Genomic DNA, 18598 nt, shown 5'->3' on the forward strand with positions numbered 1-18598 from the left:
CGCATAAAAGGTCTGGGATGGTAGTTTAAAAGCCATCCTGGGCCACGGCATCCTCACTCCCTTCCCACCGTGCTGGATTCCAGTCCCGTGGTCGCTTCCTGGGTCCAGAAGGCAGTTGGAGCGCCAATCATTACAGATCGTTTAAGGGCAGAAGAAAGAAGCAAGGGAAAACGGCAGAAAAGATACCTGCTGACTGAGTCCGTTTCATTTAAGGAGTCTTCCAAAAAGACCCTGGCAACGCGTAGATTTGCATTTCATTGGCCAGAGCTTAATTACAAGGTCACCAGTAGTTACAAAAGAAACTGGGAAATAGGCACTTCTCCGGGCACCTTGCAGCCTCACAGAAAGTAAGGTTCAGATACTAAGGAAGGAAAGGAGAATGCACCTAGAAAATGCACCAAATGGAGAGGCCACACTGGTCAAGACTTCTGTCTTTGTTTTCCCTGATGGCTAGTTAATCAGTCATGCTAGTGACAGATCTCTCTGTCCCACATTTCTGGTGACCAGACCAAATTTTGGCACCCCTCAATGACCAATACAAGAAAGAATGAAGGGCATTATACTAACATTGGAGGGGGTTGGGTTCAATTGCTAGTTAACTAGCTCAGATTTCCAAGGGATGTTCTGTCTGAGGATTTTTTTTTTTAAAGATTTTATTTATTTATTTGACAGACAGAGATCACAAGCAGGCAGAGAGGCAGGCAGAGAGAGAGGAGGAAGCAGGCTCCCTGCTGAGCAGAGAGCCCCATGCGGGGCTTGATCCCAGGACCCTGGGATCATGACCTGAGCTGAAGGCAGAGGCTTTAACCCACTGAGCCACCCAGGTGCCCCCTGTCTGAGGATTTTAAAAACCACAGTAAACTTTTCACTTATCTGTGGGTTTAAAGGTTGTTACATTCTCTTAAGATTCTATTTATAACTTCCTGGTTGCTCTTCAATTGTGTTATAAAATAAAATTCTGAAAGTAGCCAGGAATTCTGAAGAACAAAGGCTATTTCTTTTCTAATATTTATTGATCATGACTCACAGAAGAAATACATAATGACCAAAGAACATTAAGCTCATGACTTAGAACTGGTAATATAGTGGTGGCTGATTGCTGAGGAAAAAATTAATCTTATGGGATAATTTCTGACACAGAAGGAATTAGTCATTTCAGCTTTGTTGCAACTTGCAAACTGGAGCTAGGATTTTCTAGCTAACATTCCTAAACAGGTCAGATGGATACAATGCACATAGTACTGAACCTAATGCCCAATATGTTCTCCTGATTCTTTTTCTTTTCTTTTTTTTTAATTAGCTTCAGGGGTAGAATTTAGTGATTCGTCAGTTGCATATAACACCCAGGGCTCATTACATAAGTGCCCTCCCCAATATCCATCACCCAGTTACCCCATCTCCTCACCCATCTCCCCTCCACCAGCCCTCAGTTTGTTTCCTAGAGTGACGAGTCTCTCACGGTGTGCCCCCCCCCCTGCTTTCTCCTGATTCTTTGTCTATGGACACATGATTCTCTTTAACATTTAGGTTTAATCTCAGAAGTACAGGCAATAAACTAAATCACACTTTCAGCTAAAAATAGCAATAAGTGCTAGAGTTGGCTGCACAAACAGGACAGCTATGACCCGTGATGGAAGCAGCGTTAGATATGTGAGTTTGACTGACCAGGAGGGAGTAAGAACCATGAAGTATCCTGAAGAGCAGCTCCTAGTTAGGGAAAACTTTGAAAACAAAGGAACCAGGTGTATATTTGTTTTAAACTAAAAAATAAGAATGAACAGGCCCTTTTCTCAAGAGAGAAAAGCAAGATTTGAAATATACAAGTAATTGCCATGTGCAGACTCATCCTTTGGGGAACCTTCTAGAAGGAGATGATACACTGCCAGCAGCAACTCTAGTAGCTACTGTATATTAGCCCTGATGGGAAAAGAGCTCTCAGTGCATACTGCTTTCTGAATTCAAAGCAGTCAGCCACATCCAATTGTGTCTCTTAGTGAAATGCCTCATTTCACAAGGAATGTAAATCAGTTCTCCTCCACAAATCGATTGTATCTCTGGTATTTCATAAATTGCATCAGACCCAACGTACCTCAGTAATTTGTATAACCTGATGTCCTTCTTCTCTGATTGTGTCTTAGCAACAGACCGTTCGCAGAATCTTAAACACAGTAAAAAACATTTGTTTTTATTAGTTGTTAAAACAAGCAGTGAGGGAATATTAAAGTTAACGGACACTGCTAAATTCATAGTATAGCATGTGGGACTGAGCATGGGACCCTTGAATTAATCTTCTCACAACTCAGTAATAATAATAGATGGGACGCCTGGGTGGCTCTGTCATTAAGCTTCTGCCTTCGGCTCAGGTCATGATCCCAGGGTCCTGGAATTGAGCCTCGGACCCGGCTCCTTGCTCAGCAGGAAGCCTGCTTCTCCCTCTCCCACTCCCCCTGCTTGTGTTCCCTCTCTTGCTGTCTCTCTGTCAAATAAATAAATAAAATCTTTTTTTTTTAAATAGTAATAATAGCCACTGTCAAGGGAAGTACCCACTGTGAGCCTGATGCTTTACTAATAGCTTTACATACACATTCTCATTAAATTCTCCCAACAACACACTGAAGGAATATTTACATTCCCATTTTTCAGAATAGGAAAGTACAGCACAAGGTCTTACTGCTATCAACTAGTAGTGTCATTATTTAAATCTAGGTCTGTCTGAATCCAGATCTATGCTCTTTATTCCTACATTTGGTTTCCTCATGAAGATTCAAATTCCTTTCTCCTCTGATATCATTTTAACATACCTTCTTGGAAGAAAAGGAAAGAAATGTTAGAACTTTCTTTTGAAGATCACAGTAATTTTATTAATTCTTCAATGAAATACAAATCATATTATTTCAACCAGACCAAAGTAGCATCCACAGCCTTCTGTACATTTTCCTAGGTTATCATAGGGCCTGTCTTTTATCCATGTGCTATACGGGGCCTCCCCACAAATGTTTATATAGGCATAATGAGAAAATATCTGGAACCAATTCAAGAAAAGAATGTTCTGATACCCACCCGGCGTGTGAGTTTTCTAGGCACAACTTTCTTTGGGAAAGAGACGATTGTTCTTAGATGGTAGAGCATTTCAACCCCCCAACTAGGCATATGGCATTGAACCAGCTTAGAAGAGTAGGAAAAAGAGTGCGATTCCAATCTTATAAACAAACAAATGTAGTTTGTTCCATAATATATGCATGTAATGATCTGGAAAAAAAATTATACCTGATTTATAGCAGTAGAACACTGAATGTAGGATCCCAAATTATTTTTTTTTTCATTTTAGTGTTTTCAAAATTACCTAAAATAAATGGGTATATACTCCCCAAAAGTAATATTTTCATTTTTTAATTTTTTTAAAAAAAGATTTTATTTAGTTGAGAGAGAGAGAGAGCGTGTGTGAACAGGAGAGGATCAGAGGGAGAGGGAGAGAATCTCCAGCAAACTCCCCGCTGAGTGCAAAGCCCAATGCTGGGATCAAGCCCGTGGCCCGGACACCATGACCTGAGCAAAAATCAGGAATTGGAAGCTTAACAGACTGAGCCACTCAGGTCTCCTCCCAAAAGTGATAGTGTTAACGGGCAGGTGAATTCTTGAAACATGCAATAAGTGGCTGGAGGCACAGCCATATAGCACGAGGCCTCTTAGTTTTGCACCCATTTGTGGTTTATCAATGTCATTAACAATAAAAAATCTTCAATATCTCGTCACTTTTTCATTAGCTGGAAAGATAAACTAGTCTGAAAAAGTTGCAAAGCTTGAAGTTTTCCATGGACTTAATCACTGTGAACCAGCATCGTTTAAAAAGCAAATGGGCTCATCTCTTTTGTACAGCTTGGTGTTCGCATTCCATTTGTGCAAAGATTGTTTCTAGAAATAAGAAATCTCGTGGTGTCATTTTGGTTATCTGTTTCCATGGCAACATAGGGATTCAGGGAAGAGTTCCTAGTACTTTGCTATTTGTTATGGGCATATGTCCATCTAAATGAAGGCAATTCCCTGTGAGACTGTGTTGTAAATATTTGAAGCTGAAGTGAGATTCAGTTATGATTCTCAGAATTCACATTAATAACAGTAATTCTGTGGCTACTTTCATTAATTTTACTTTTCATTAATTTTATTAATTTCAGTATTCTGAAAACATCACATTTTTCATGATAATTCTGTCTTAAAAAGGTCACAAAACAAAGTTCTGTTTAGGATTACTGGTTAGCGTAGAGTGTAACAATGATGGTTTTTCCAGCTAAGGTTCTCCCGGTGTGCTCATTCACTTGCACACACATGCACACACAGAAAGTAGAATATGAATTTTCTCTTAATATTTACCCAAATACAATATTGTCCAGGATTCTCAACATTTTGTCCAGTATTCTCTCCTTATAATGCTTTCCTGGTAAATCCTTAAAAACGGCAATAGAATGGTATACAAAGCTAGAAGTCAGCGTTCTGATCACAACTTATCACAATCTCTGTGATCTTGGGCAATTCCCCTCACCTCTCTGTGCTTCCAGTTTCTCATCAGTAAAATCATCTAAACTAATAAAAGGAAGGAAAAGTAGTCTGAGTCAAAAGTGAAAAACTGAAAAGAGAAAATTAGAATTGTCTCTGTCCCCCTCCAGTACAACCTCTACTCCTTTTTTCTCCATAGTGAAGGGTCATGCCACAGAAGGAAAGAAAGAATGAAAAAGGTCACTTTCTTTTTGGCCAAGCACATACATGAACCCCTAAAGAATTTTCAGGTTACTATTTACTTTAGGTTCAACCAATGTGGTCCCAGCCAAAAAAAAAAAAAAAAAAAAAAAAATTCATGCAGTTATGGGAGGTAGAAGCTGGCTTATCTAATGTCCATTCAGTTTATACCTATGAAGTCCACCCAGACATTCGGGGATGTAGTTTTAGATTTTCAGAATAAAGGACATCCTTTCTATTCTTTTACTCACCCTTGACCTTTTTATTTTTTTCAAGATAGGTTTATTTATTTATTTATTTATTTGATATATATATAGAGAGAGAGAGAGAGAACGAACAAACAAACAGGCAGAATAGCAGGTAGAGAGACAGGGAGAAGCAATCTTCCTGTTGAGGAAGGAGCCCAACGCTGGGCTCAACCCCAGGACCCTGAGATCATGACCTGAGCCCAAGGCAGAGGCTTAACCCACTGAGCCACCCAGATGTCCCTCCCTAGTAAATTTCTTAAGAAGAAAAGGAAACTACTGAAGGAGACCAGGCAGCTCCTGGACCTTCCAAGATGGCTAGTGTTTGAAGAACAATTCCAACCACCTTATATGTGTTTCTCTAGGAGTACAAAACCATAGGGAAAATAAGAGACAGAAACTGGATTCTGCTGGCTGAGCAAAGGGGTCCCTGCTTGTAATCTAAGAAATCCAGGAAGCACTTAGCTAATAGCCTTGGCCTTGAGGAGGTCACTCTAATCTGCAGGTGAGCCAAGAAGAAGCAACTGATAGGGATGGGGTGGCTGGGTGATGGACACTGGGAAGGGTATGTGCTATGGTGAGTGCTGGGAAATGCGTAAGCCTGATGGTTCACAGACCTGTACCCCTGGGGCTAATAATACATTATATGCTAATTTTTAAAAAAAAGAGTAAGTAACTGAACCAACCAAAACTCATCTGCCCTTTGGCCCTATATTAAAATAGTCCCTAGGGGCGCCTGGGTGGCTCAGTGGGTTAAGCCTCTGCCTTCCGCTCAGGACATGGTCCCAGGATCCTGGAATCCAGCCCCGCATCGGGCTCTCTGCTCAGCAGGGAGCCTGCCTCCCTTCCTTTCTCGCCTGCCTCTCTGCCTACTTGTGATCTCTGTCTGTCAAATAAATAAATAAAATCTTTTAAAAAATAAAACAGACCCTAAGGCAAGCTGATTACAATTTTTCTAGGGCCTTCAGATGTTACTAAAATGTCCCAAGCTTTCCTAGCTGTTAAGCCTCTAAACCACGATTCTAGCCCAGAGTCTAGGGCCTTGATGGCCCAAGTGTGGTTTGGAGATGAGCAGTGTCAGCCTCACAAGACTTCCTTACTTCACATCTCTTAGTTCACACTTCTTGGCAGGTAAGGCGAGCATAGACTTGCTTCACCTTCTTCAGAGATTGGTTGTTAAAAGTCTGACAAAGTTTTTTGTTGTTTTTTTTTTTTTTTTTAAAGATTTTACTTATTTATTTATTTATTTGTCAGAGAGAGAGAGAGAGAGAGAGAGCACAAGCAGGCAGAGTGGTAGGCAGAGGGAGAGAGAGAAGCAGGCTCCCTGCCAATCAAGGAGCCAGATGCCGGGTTTGATCCCAGGACCCTGAGATCTTGACCTGAGCGAAAGGCAGAGGCTTAACCCACTGAGCCACCCAGGTGTCCCTGAATATTCCTTTTTTAAAACACAGAATATTCTTTTTAAAAAAAAAATATTTATTTGTTTATTTATTTGCCAGAGACAGACAGAGTGCACACAAGCAGAGAGAGCAGCAGGCCCCGTGTGAAACAGGTTCCCCTCTGAGTAAGGAACCCCATGTGGGACTCAACCCCACGACCCCAGGATCAGACCTGAGCTTCAGGCAGACGCTTAACCAACTGAGCCACCCAGGCGCCCCTAAACACAGGACATCTTGAGAAAACTTCTGAAGGGAAAGGTAAGCTCAGTCAGTGCTCAGAATCCTGAAGGTTGCAGGGTCTCAGCTAGTGATCTGCTCCTTTATACCACTAGGAGGCGCTAGGACCCCCTTCAAGTCCCAGGCCTCAGGCACCTAGACTTCTTGGTCATAAAGCAAACCCGGAAGATGAGACTTACTTTTTAGCCATACTTTCATTTTCATTTCACAGGATGTGTGGCTTACCTTGCACAGTGAAGAGGAAAGAGGAGTTGCTGGATTTCCATTGGAGATTCTGTTGTAGGAGCAGAATCCCAGTTGAAAGTGGATATAAGGTTACCCTTTCTTACACAAACATTTAGAAAGGAAATAATTTTTTAAAGCATCCTTTCAAAAGTGACCATTTCAGTGCACAAAACCTTCTCTGCTTAATTATCTTTTATAGAAACTTACCACATACCATCTTACCAAATACTGAAAAGACTTACCGGACACCATCACTACACAAAGGCCCCATTTGTAAGAATATGCTCTAAAAAATTTTGGCAGTTTACCTTCATTTGTTTTTTTTTGTTGTTGTTGTTGTTGTTGTTTTGTTTTTTAATGCTCTATAAAAGAGGAAGTTAATAAATTGCTTTAGCCGATCAGACAGTCTCCCATGGCTAAGACTTTGAAATTCAGAGGGTGTCATCTAATATCTTACTGCTCAAAGGAAATATCCTCAAAGAGAGCAAGAATCAATTTTAACCTCTCTATAAACATATAGCATTAATACTGTGTATGTAAACTGAATAAAGTTTCTATTTCTGTCTGGTAAGTATGCCTGATAGTGCACAAAATTTTTAAAATGGAAAAATACAGAAATCATACACCCAACCTCTTCGTGGGAGACTGGGTGATGTTGTTGAAAGTGTGTAGGTTTGCGGTGCCTGGGTGGCTCGGTCCATTGTGCATTGGACTCCTGATTTCAGTTCAGGTCATGATCTCAGGATCATGAGATTGAACCCTGCATTGGGCTCTACACTAAGTGTTGAGCCTGCTTAAGATTCTCTCTCTATGGGAATCTGGGTGAAGGAAGCAGGCTCCCTGCTGAGCAGAGAGCCCAATGTGGGACTCGATCCCAGGACCCTGGGATCATGACCTGAGCCGAAGGCAGAGGCTTTAACCCACTGACCCACCCAGGCGCCCCAATAAATAAAATGTTTAAAAAAAAAAAAAAAGATTCTCTCTCTGTCTCTACTCCCATTCCCCACCCCAGCTCACTCCCTCTCTTCCAAAAAAAACCAAAAGGGGTGGGGGCAGTGTGAGTCCAGAGCCAGGCAGACAGATCTGCCCCCAAGCGTGGCTCTGTCATTTGCCAGCTGTGAAGTCTTAGGGTGTCATTCATCACTCACCACTCTGCTTCCTTATCTGTAAAGGGAGGATAATAATACTCTGAGATAATATAAGTCACAGAGACCTGGGAAGCTAAGTGACTTTCTCAAAGCTACCCAATTGGTTTAACCTTCACAACCCACATTAGACAGGAAGTATGTTTCCTGTGCATTTAGAACATAAGCAATTAACAAAGACCTCATCACTGAAGGAAACTGTCATAAGATTACACAACGGCTTTTTATCTGCGCCCACCCCTCTTAGCCCTAGAATGGCCAGGATGTCCCTGGGGAAGGAGGTTCCTGGTGAACTGGAGTTCTGCACTGCATATCTCTTCCTGAAGTATCTGGAGGAATTTAGCATTTATAACAAATAATGCCTAGCTGCTTGGCATAAGAGACAGCCGATATCTCTGAGTCCTCGAAATCAGTGACCTGTGTTTGCAAGGCAATTCCTCCTAATTTGAATGACATAAAATATGGAAAAGTCAGCTCCAAGAGCCTGGTACTGGGCTTCAGTGAAGTTCATTTCCCCCTTCCTTTCGTATTTCTCTTTCCTTGAATACAGTAACAGTAAAGGTAGAACTAAACAGCTTCCAACCAAATGGAGAAACATTAGTCTCTCTTTATCAGTTGATGATTTTGAAAGTCTAAATTATTTTTTTTATTTTTTAAGATATAATTTATTTATTTGACACCGAGAGAGGGAGAGAGAGAGAAAGAGAGAGAGTGCACAAGCAGGAAGCAGCAGGCAGAGGGAGAGGGAGAAGCAGGCTCACTGGACAGGGAGCCCCATGAGGGGACTCAATCCCAAGACACTGGGATCATGACCTGAGCCCAAGGCAGACGCTTAACGACTGAGCCATCCAGGCACCCTGAAAGTCTAAATGATTTTAAAATAAAAAAAACAGGGCACCTGGGTAGCTCAGTAGGTTAAAGCCTTTGCCTTCGGCTCAGGTCATGATCTCAGACTCCTGGGATCGAGTCCCGCATCAGGCTCTCTGTTCAGCAGGGAGCCTGCTTCCCCCTCTCTCTGCCTGCCTCTCTGCCTACTTGTGTTCTCTGTCTGTCAAATAAATAAATAAAAATCTTTAAAAATCAAAAGGCAAAAATTTATATTTTAAAAGCCAAACCAAATTTAGGGGTAGAAAAATATACTCTTTGGCCTGACAACCTCTTAGCAAGAGTTAAGATGAAGTAGCCCTCGTGCCTACAACTTAATGTTTAATGGGAAAAGAATTTGATAACATCTCATATGGGCTTAGATATGAGGGAAAACTAGTCTATGGAAAATGTCTACCATGAAAGAAAGAAGCACTTCCAGCACTGAGGTGGGAGAAGCTGTGATACGGAGCAGACCCCTTGAACAAGGACTTGCTCCCAGCTGTCAGCTCTGTTCAGCGGCTCAGCTGCAGAGAATCGCTCCACCTGCGGTCATGTCCTTACTGGGCCGCCTGTATGTTGCCACTGAATGGGGATGGGGCTGTAATAAAGGCCCAACATTTGGCAGGATATGTGACAACTCTGCCTACATTTCTCCTCCCCGAGCGCCCCCTGGGTTCGCCCACGCTTGGCCAAGCCTCTGTTGCAATCCAGTTTCTCCCACTGCTCAAGTCTTCTTCTGTCCACAAGTGTTATTCCTTATATATCTCTCATACCACAAACTTGGTCTTCAGCATCTCCCTCGGAGAACCAAGCCCACAACTGAAAGCATCACTCTTTCCTCAGAAGTCCGGCGATTCAACAAGAGCTAAACAAGAGGGTTGCTCTAGAGTTAGATTTCACACTCTAACTTGTACCTCAAACTTGCATTCCAACCTCATCCCCAACATGCCTACCATGAGCCTTTCACCCAAGCAGTGTGTTTGCTCACTTCCCAACTTTTATATTTATATATATTTTTTTAAGATTTTATTTATTTATTTAACAGAGGGAGAGAGATCACAAGTAGGCAGAGAGGCATGCAGAGAGAGAGGAGGAAGCAGGCTCCCCGCTGAGCAGAGAACCAGATACAGGGTTTGATCCCAGGACCCCGAGATCATGACCCAAGCCAAAAGCAGAGCCACCCAGACGCCCCACTTCCCAACTTTAAACCCAATCCTCTGCTGCATAAGAGAAATGCCCTTTCAAGCCTGTTCTGCCCAACCTTGACTAACACAGGCTGAGCTATGAGTCACAGCACTTATTGGTGTTGACTCTGGCAGGGATGAATTTCTCTGCTATCAAGGGCCATAAATTTTGCAAACACAGAGTTAAACCACAGCCAAGTCCTAGACCAGGTAAGCCTGGGATATTGTGGACTGGGCTCTCAACCGTGTCAGCCTCAGAACAAGAAGACAATGCCAGACTGCACTGGGTCAGTAACCTGAGGCGGTCTGATCTACCCATCACAGCTTTCTGCCTTGAACTCATATTAATGAAACACTGTCCTACCATTGGGGACTAGAACTGAATAAAACAATCATGTTCCCTGTCCTCAGAGCTTATTGTCTAGGGTGAGAAATAAAAATCCAGTAAACCATGGGGCACCTGGGTAGTGTGGTTGGTTAAGTGCCCAAGTCTTGGTTTCGATCACGTCATGATCTTGGGGTTGTAGGATTGAGCCCTGCGTCAGGCTCCACACTCCGTGGGGAGTCTGCTTGAGACTCTCTCTCTTTCTCCTTCAGCCCCTCCCCCACTCTCTAAAATAACTAAATAATTCTTTTAAAAAAATCCAAAACCAGTAAGTGAACATTATTTCCTATGCAGGAAACTAACAGAATGCTGTGATGGAAAATAACAGTGAGAAATGGGAATCCACTTAGATGGTAGGGTCAGGAAAGGCCTCCCTCCTGAAAAAAAGACATTTAAGTCGGGCCTGAAAAATAAGAAAGCGTGAGCCATGGAGAGTCAGGAAAAGAGCATTCCAGGCACGGGGATGACACCCATACACCCTTCATTTATGGATCAACTAAGTTACTTCCAAGGTGAGGACCAAAAGGCAGGAGGGAAGAAAATCATCTTCTAATCACTTAAGAAATGAAGTGTCATATTGACTCACAAAGAAAAGCTTTAAAAGTTTTGTTTGTTTTTGCCTACAACTGATTTGATGGGTTAGGTTGGCTGGTGGGCTGGTTTTTGTAATCCTTTGTAGAGTCCCGAACTGAATATATTGCTTTGTGGGTCTGCTGTTGTACATCGGATCCCCTCAGCCTAGAATTCATTTCTCCACTTTCCACTCCTAGGGTCTTCCCTTGCTGCATCTTCATGGTTTACTTAAAGCATCTTCTCTCTCTCTCTCTCTTTTTAAGATTTATTTATTTATTTGTCAGAGAGAGAGAGCACACACACACTAGCAGGCAGAATAGCAGGTAGAGAAGGAGAAGCAGGCTCCCTGCTGTGCAAGGATCCTGACTCCGGCTCGATCCCAGATCATGACCTGAGCCAAAGGCAGTTGCTTAACAACTGAGCCACCCAGGCCCCCATCTTCTCTTTTTTCTTTAAGAGCACTTTTAAAAAAAGAGATTAGCTTCACATGACATAAAATTCACCATTTTAAAGTATATACTTTTGTAGCCTTTAGTATATTCCCTATGTTTTGAATATACTAAACCTGCCATGAGCTAAGTCTAGAACATTTTCACTACTGCAGCAAGAACACTAGTGCCTATTACCAGTGAGTCTCAGTTCTCCTCCACCCCCCACCCCCTGGTGACCACTCTTCCGACCTTCTGTCTCCTATCTGCCTTTTCTGGACACTGCATAGAATTATAATCATATAATTTGTGGCTTTTTTGTGTCTGGCTTCTTTCATTTAACGTCATGTTTTCAAGGTTCATCCATGTTATAGCATGGGTCCATACTTTACTTTTCTCTATGACCCAATATTATTCCAATGTGTATATATACCAAATTTTGTTTATCTATTCATCAGCCAATAGACATTTGGATGGCTTCTACTTATTGACTATTGTGAATAATACTGCTATGAACCAGGGAACCTGGATGGCTCAGTGGATTATGCCTCTGCCTTCGGCTTAGGTCAGGATCTCAGGGTCCTGAGATCGAGCCCCCCATTGGGCTCTCTGCTCAGCAGGGAGCCTGCTTCCCTTCCTCTCTCTCTGCCTACTTGTGATCTCTGTCTGTCAAATAAAATAAATAAAATCTAAAAAAAATATTTTTCCGAACCTTTGTATACAAGTGAACATCTATGAACACCTGTCCTCATTTTCTCAGGTATATATTTAGGAGTAGAATTTCTGGGTCATATGGTAATTCTGTGTTTAAAATATTGAGGAGCTGCTAAGACATTTTTCACAGAAGCTGCACCATTTAAAATCCCCACTAGCAGTGTATGAGTATTTCAATATCTCCACATTCTTGCCAATACTTGCTAATGCCTTTTTTTGTGTGTTACTATAGTCATCCTAGTGGGAAGTAAATAATATTATGGTTTTGCATTTCCTAAAGACAACTTAGATTTCTGTAGTGTGAGAAAGACGTATACATGCATTCTGTTGCATGTAGATATTCAGTTGTTCCTGGCCATTTGTTTAAAAAAAAAAAAAAAAAAAAAAAAAGACTTTCCCCATTGAATGTCCTTGTCACTCTTGCCAAAACCATTTGTCCATAAATGCATGGGTTTATTGCTGAACTCTCAGTCCTCTTGCATTGGTGTCTATTTCTGCCTGTATGCCAGTGCCGCATTGTCTGGATTACTGTAGATTTGTAGATTTGTCAGTTGGACGTTGGGAAATGTGAGCCCTTCAACTGTGGTCTTTTTCAAGATTGTTTTGACTAGTCTGTATCCCTCGCAGTTGGAAATTTCAGAGGGATTGCATTGAACATGTAGATCAGTTTCAATAGTATTGCCCTAACAATAATAGTAAATCTTCCAATACATAAGCACAGGATACCTTTTCATTTATCTAGATCTTTAATTTCTTTTAGCAATGTTGTGTAGTTTTCAGTATATGGGCTTTGTAGTTCTTGGCATATTAAAATTTTTCTTCAGTGTTCCTTTTTCTTTTGATGCTATTGTAAATGGAATTGTTTTCTTGATTTTCAGAGGAAACATTTTCTCTTATGTAACATTTTCCCTGACCCTCATTTCTCCCAAGTGAGAACCAATAACTCGTCACTCAACCTTCTCTCTCCACCAGGCAGAGACCTGTATTATTAACCCCCACCACAATATACCCCCAAACTCAAATCGGTATAATGTCAATTCTCTTATTTGTAGGCAGAGACTGCATTCTATTTATCTTTTTTTGTACCTAAGATTTGTTTAAGGGCGCTCATACGATAGGGGCCCCATAAATTTTTATGGAACAGATAAAGGAAGACATAATTGCCACCACTCTTTTCAATACGCCTGAGAATATCAGTTAGGAATGCCAAGGAGAGGGCAGGTGGGGAATGAGGCCAGAGACACAGGTGGAGCAATGACTAGAGCTGGTATTTCCCTCTCTACACAAAAAGGGGGTACACCAGGAGGATGATTCTGCCGATGTTGGAGGAAAATCGATAAGGGTTTGGACTGGGGAGATGGAGACCTAGAGAGTTCCCAGCTGGAACTTGCTGCGGTATGGTTGTGAGCAAGTGAGTCTGAGGTAGGTAAATATATGCGGAAAAGGGAAAGATGTGAGAGGTGTTAAGACTTCAGAATTATTGGAACTTAGTGGCTGGTTAAATCTGAGGAAGAGGAGGAAATGCATGATAATGTTTCAGTTTTGAGAGGCCAAGAGCATGACAGAAGTAGCAAAGTCTGGGAACGGAGCTAGGAATGAACGTCTGATGTCTTCTCGGTAATCGTAGCGAAAGGCTCAACTTCACTCAGAAGCGTACTCTCTACTGATCTTGCTGGGAGAGAGCATCAGTCTTTCCTCTCTTCAGATCTATTCCTTTCCTTTTAATCACAGTCAGCGCACATCTCTTCTCTCATTTTCCAACCGTTTAGAATGACTCACGACTCCTCCCAATTCCCCTAAACAGTTTGGCAAAGGGGGAGAAATTACTTCTTTGTTTTCTTAATGTGTTTCTGAGTTCAGGCTAGCCTGGCAGTATCAATACCTTGAGCAAATCCAATATTATTCTGTGTATACTATGATTGTGTTAATCGACTCTATTATGCACTTAATCTTTTTAAGGACACAAAGCAATGTTTTGATATTGGAAGAAGGTACAAATTTCTTTAGCAAAGTATGCATATTCCATTTTGCTCTTTATTGTGATTTTAGATCAGTTTAACCTGTATCATAGGGACCAGAGAGAGTAGAAGGGGTTCACTTTTGTGTTCTTTTATTCATTGACCTGAGTACATTGTCTAATTTTCATGAAATTCAGTGTCTACAGTAAAGGGTTGTTATGAAGATTATGTGAAATTATGAACTTAAAGTCCCTGCCGAATAGATGTTCAACATATTACTTCTCCTCCTCTTCTCTCTTTTTTAGTATATGGCATGTTTTTCACACATAAATTTCAGGTAAACGGAGTCAAGCAGAATAGACTCTTCTCTTGAAAGAGGGGACCAGAGATCCGGGATTGGGGAGAATGTAAGCAACCTCATTTCCTGAGTGTCAAGGGCACCTCTCTTCTAAATCCCATCAATAAAAAGCATGGCGTAGTGCTCCCTTTGAAGTGAAATATGTTGTGCCCCACATAGTTTGTACTTTCGACCAACATCTAATATATTCCAGCAGGTCAACAGTTTTTAATCTGAGATCTTAAGCCTATCAGAACACAAGGGTGGAAAGAAGCCCACAAAGTTATGGGTGATTAAAAACAAGCAACTATGGGTATTCTGATTGTTCAATGATATGGGGGATTCAGAAAAGCATTAGGCCGGGTTTCTCTACTTGAAGAACTCACAGTCTAGTGGAAGGGTAGATATTACGTAATGCCAAAGAATCACAGGGTGATTCAGCACTGAACCTGTGATTCAAGACTTTGAGTATCCTGGAAATGCTGACAAGAGGATGGTCTTCAGAGTTTCTATGATTAGAGGGAGACCTGGTGTATTGAGTAAGCTCTGACACAGTAGAGGGTAGAATTCTTACATCAAAGAGCATGCCAGGCAAGAAAGAGCCGGGTGAGCAGACAATGTACCTAGAAATAGGACTTGACATTTGACAGGGTGAGGATGTTTAAAACTTCTTGACCTGAGGGAACCATTGTAGTGGGGTGTTCTGGGAAAATAAGGAGAAATAATAAAAGGTACAAGCAAATTATATGGAGTTTGCTTTTCTCTTTGTTTCCAAATCCAAAATTTGAGGGAGAGAGATGAGGAAGCCCGGAAGGAATAAATGTTGCACACACCGAAGGCAAACCTAGATGCAGTCGCTCTCGGAACTGACTGGAAATTGGGGATCATATAGAGAAACAAGAGGGTGGACAGGATTTTGAATCAAGCTCTCTGGTCTGAGGCAGGATAAGGCAAAAACCATCCTAGACTGATTTAAAGCTATATTTTAAAGTTTCTAGATATAGAGTCTCTAGTCTCCTTGGTAATTTTCAATTCCAAGCCAACCTTTACATCAGTGCAATGAAGTATCTCTTATTGTGACTTAAGTCCCAAGCTTTTGTTGTTTCCTAGTGGGTATCAGGAACAGATGCTCACCACCAATTTACTAGCTACTCCAAGACTAGGCTACTGCCATTCAGATGTCTCTGTCAAACATTAAACGACCCTCTCCTGTGCTTAGCTAGAAAATTCTTTCTGCTTCAGGTTATTTTAAAGATTCTGCAGCATGGCTCATAATAAATACATTTAGATGGCTTAATTCCCTCTACTTTTCTCTATCAGCAACTCCATCTCCCTCCTCGTTCCTAACCATGCAGTTTCTTTCAATAACTAACATTTACTCTTAGAATTGTTCATTTCCATTTGGCCCAGGTATATAGCCATCTGGCAGGAGCAGGAGCTTTAGAGTCAAACAGGTATAGATTCCGAGCTTGATGTCCCTGTGACTCAGGTTTCCTTATCTGCTGAAGGATAATAATAGTACTAGCTTTGCTGGGTTTGCTGTGTAGAAATTATGTAAAGTACACGCCCCTGAGATTGGTGCAAAGTAAGCACTCTATAATAGTTATTACTCACTATTTCAAGTCTCACCCCATCATAAGTAAGGCCTGTGACTGTTCTCTCATCTGATCATGAGTATGGGACCCGTCTTACAGGTTGGTGTAAAAGTGAATAAAATACAGTGGCACTCAATGAATAGCATTATTAATAACAAGAAAAATCAGGTACTCACAACTTGCCTAATCTTACATTGTACTGAAGGAATTGATTCTGAATTTAGGCTCAAAAACCTATTTAAAGACAGGCATTTCCCATTTTTCTCTAAAACTTTCTTTAATTCCTCAGTATGCCCAGCAGTTTGTTTGACAAGAATTTAAAAAAAAAAATAGAATTATTCAGATACCTTTAGATTATTGCTACTGACCTCCTAACTAATATTTAGATATTTTGTTGGATTCAGGATGATGGAAATGAAAGCAGAGCTAAGAAAAGAGAAAAATAGTGACGAGAAATGTTGAATGAATGAAAGACAGGTTAGCATTTTGGAAATGTTTTCAAATGTAAATTTACAAGAAAGAGTTTTATGTACAAGCTTGAGTCAGTGGTGGTTGTAGCCCCAGGAAGAAGGAGTCAGTACGGCTGCCGGCATCCCCATAAGCTATCTGCACAAGTGTGGGGGATGATGAGTTCTCCCCTCTGGAGCAGCCACGCCCAACCACAGGTCCCTCTGGGAAGGCTCAGTTTCAGCAGCATCTTGGGAGGAGCCAGTTCCGGAAGAGATCAGAATCCTCCTCTTGGTTTTCCTATCAGTTGCCTCTCTCTGTGTACAAGGTTGGAACTGTGAATATGAAGGTGTCAGAGGCTCAGACCAGAGTGGCACTAGGATAGGAAATAGTAATTCTGAGGCAGTGGGCACATTTTCCCTCTTGATTCTTTCTATTCTTTCTAAAAATTTTTAAATGTGATGTATATGGAATGCACTTATTTCTTTTTCCTTTTCAGTGCTGAAAGGCTGCTCAAATGCTAACAAAAACAATCACGGGAGGGCACCTGGATGACTCAGTCAGTTAAGTGTCTGGCTCTTGATTTCTGCCCAGGTCATGAGCTCAGGGTCCTGGGATTGAGCTCCACGATGGGCTCCACACTGGGTGTGGAGCCTGCTTAAGATTCTCTCTCTCCTTTGGGGTGCCTGGGGGGCTCAGCGGGTTAAGCCTCTGCCTTCCGCTCTGGTCATGATCTCAGGGTTCTGGGATCAAGCCCTGCATTGGGCTCTTTGCTCAGCAGGGAGCCTGCTCCCCCCGCCACCCCACCTGTCTCTCTGCCTACTTGTGATCTCTCTCCTCTGTCAAATAAATAAATAAAATCTTTAAAAAAAATTTGTTTTAATTAAAAAAAAATTCTCTCTCTCCTTCTTACCCTGCCCCTCCCCTCACCCCCACTCATGCTCTCTCTCGAAAATAGATAGATAGATAGATACAAATAATAATCCTGGGGAATGTTTTAAATAGAAAGAAATTTTAGTTTCATATTACACTAAAAAAGTTCAATGTGAAATCATTTCTACCTAAAATCTGAAACTTCAAGAAATTCAGATTTTTTTTTTATTATTTCATCAATGCCTAAGTTTAAAACTACCACCAAAATTGGGTATGAGTAATGATCACCTCTTGACCAATGAGGTATATTTTAAATTATTTATTTTTTAAATATGCCATTCATTTACATATTAAAGATTCAAGAAAGGTGAAAAAAATGCAGCAAAAACTCTTCCTCTGATGCTGTCCTCCAGCCATCTGTTCCTCCTCCAAAAGACAACTAATGAGAGTGGTTTCCTGTGCATCTTCCATAGGTATCCAATACATATTCAAGCATGTACATTTCTTTTTTGTCCCCTGTTAGCCAAATACCATTTTTTCATAGTTCTCTGTATTTTGCTTTTTATTGAATATATCATGAAAAGCATTACGTGATAAAACAGAAAGAGCATCCTCATTCTTTCTTATGATTGTATGCAGCAAAATTTATTTCATGACTGCCTTACTGAGAGAAATTTAGGTTGTTTCCAAAATGTTCTTATTAAAAGCAATACTTCAATTGAAAAAAATGGCCTTGATCATAGACCATTTTGTATATGTGAAATATGCCTGTCATATACATTTCTAGATGTTTTTGCTGGGCCAAAAGGTAGGTACATTTGCAATTTTGATAGCTATTGATGATTATTTGATTGTCTGTTTTTCCACCTTCTCATCAATTACAATTCATAACATATAATTCAGAAACTTTACCAGTTCTGAGAGGTTGAAAAACAGTAATGAAGCATAAATTGAATTTGCATTTCTCATGTTGTAACTGCAAAGGAGCCATCTTTTCACTTGTTAGAAATTACTCCTATTATTTTTTAATAAATTCTCAGTTAATGAGAGTCAAATGCAAAATCACAAAAAAAAACAAAATTACAGCACAGTTGATTAAAGTAAATAAATGCCCTTTCTCTCCCCAATATAAAGATGAGCATCTTTCTTTATGCAAATGATGTACTTTTGCAGAAGTGAACAAAGTAATCTTTAAAAGAAGCTGGAAACAGGGGT

The 18598-nt window shown here is 41.0% G+C and overlaps 1 long non-coding RNA gene across 1 annotated transcript in view; it reads right to left on the reverse strand.

Annotated features, from left to right (window-relative positions):
* Window positions 1–2089: 2089 nt before the first annotated feature.
* The window catches only part of LOC132028814 (uncharacterized), a 38112-nt gene continuing 21603 nt past the window's right edge, over window positions 2090–18598 (reverse strand). Inside the window, exon 3 of the long non-coding RNA XR_009407559.1 lies at window positions 2090–2158. This is a non-coding gene — a long non-coding RNA (uncharacterized LOC132028814). The remainder of the gene's footprint in view (window positions 2159–18598) is intronic.

Source organism: Mustela nigripes, chromosome 12 (genome assembly GCF_022355385.1).
Source record: "Mustela nigripes isolate SB6536 chromosome 12, MUSNIG.SB6536, whole genome shotgun sequence".
NCBI lineage: Eukaryota > Metazoa > Chordata > Mammalia > Carnivora > Mustelidae > Mustela > Mustela nigripes.